This window comes from Notamacropus eugenii, chromosome 1 (assembly GCF_028372415.1).
Source record: "Notamacropus eugenii isolate mMacEug1 chromosome 1, mMacEug1.pri_v2, whole genome shotgun sequence".
Classification (NCBI taxonomy): Eukaryota; Metazoa; Chordata; class Mammalia; order Diprotodontia; family Macropodidae; genus Notamacropus; species Notamacropus eugenii.
In genome coordinates, this window is record NC_092872.1 from 399,601,939 (window position 1) to 399,603,413 (window position 1,475).

A 1,475-nucleotide genomic window follows, 5' to 3' on the forward strand; every position below is an offset into this window, starting at 1 on the left:
TAACCCCTTAAAAGTTGCCTTTCCTTTTAGAAAAGCATATCAAAGATCCTGTGATAGCAGGCCCCCTGTGTATGTTGGGGTGCTTTCTGTTACAAGTGGCTAACCTATAGTAAATGCTTGATGAATTTTTTTTTCATTCATTTAGCTCTCAGTCTCTTTCCCATCACTGCTAAAATTGTTGAAAATGTTACATATGCCTCTTTTTCTTCACTACCCATTTTGCATTTGATCCTTTCTGCCATGGTAATGGACAAGGAAAATGTGCGGATATGTTTTGCTTGACTGTTTATTTGTTTTAAGGATTGTGTTTTTCTTTTTGTGGAGAGAGACTGAGGAGCTAATGCAAATACTGCTAAAAAGAAAAAAGATTAAAGAGGGTCACTGAAGCATTTTTTAAAAATAAACAATATAGGAAGGAGGGAAATTCAAAGAGAAACATAGAAAAGGACAGCTTTGAAAGTAAATGTTGAATTTTTTTAGCAACTTCCACCATTTATTAATTCATTGGCAGCTTCTGCCATTTATTACTACCATGTTGATTTAATGCAGTCGCTGGGGCTTGCCCATGGTGCTTTTGATACACAATGCCCCCACATTTTACCAATTTTTATTTAGCAGAGAAACCAGGAAATTGACAGCCAAATGGTTGTTGTAGACAAGCTCATCATCTCTCCTTTTCTCATGGCCAACAGCCACTGCCACATGCAGCACCTTCTTCATCTGGAACTTGATAGGAGATTTAACCTCATCAACATTTGCTGCCATATTCTCATTGTGAGTGAGCAGAGATGGAAATGGCTTTGTTCACACTGGGGCCCAGGGTTCGAAAGATTTGCTTGATCAAGGACTCAGAGGCTGAAAAGGCATCACACTTTTTAGCCAGCTTCTTGACCAATTTCTTGTTTTTATTCACCTTCTTCAGAGCCTCAATGTCCATGTGGGGGATTTCTACAGCCTTGGCTTCATCCCCGTACTGCTGGTCTCCCAGTACACACACAGAAAATTTAAACTGGGATGTGGATTTGATCCTGAAGGTGCCAGAGAAACGTTTGTCTTTTGGGGGATCATAGTTCTTCAGACTGATCTGCGGCTCCACAGTTTCCAAAAACTTTCTTCGTTTGCACTGGATTCCATGTAGAACCTCCTACACAGCTTCATAGAGAGTGCCACAAGAGACTTTGCTGCTCATGGCTGCTTACTGGTCCCAAGCTGGGAAAAGAACAGAAGTCTCGTTGCCAGAGTTCAGGTATTATCTCAGGTCTTGCAAGATCCATCTCTAGATTTTCAAATGTTGAATTTTTAAAATATATATACATTTAAAAGCAAGTGGTAATAGAAACTCACTGTTTCATACATAACCTCTGTTCCACTTGGTATATTGATGTGGTCTCTCTCTCTCTCTCTCTCTCACACACACACACACACACACACACACACACCATCATTAAGATTTTTTGGGAAATTTTAAAAAAAAC

At 39.6% G+C, this 1,475-nt stretch overlaps 1 pseudogene; it reads right to left on the reverse strand.

The window, feature by feature from the left end:
- Positions 1-383: 383 nt before the first annotated feature.
- On the reverse strand, positions 384-1,259 carry LOC140526143 (large ribosomal subunit protein uL1 pseudogene; annotated as a pseudogene).
- Positions 1,260-1,475: the final 216 nt, after the last annotated feature.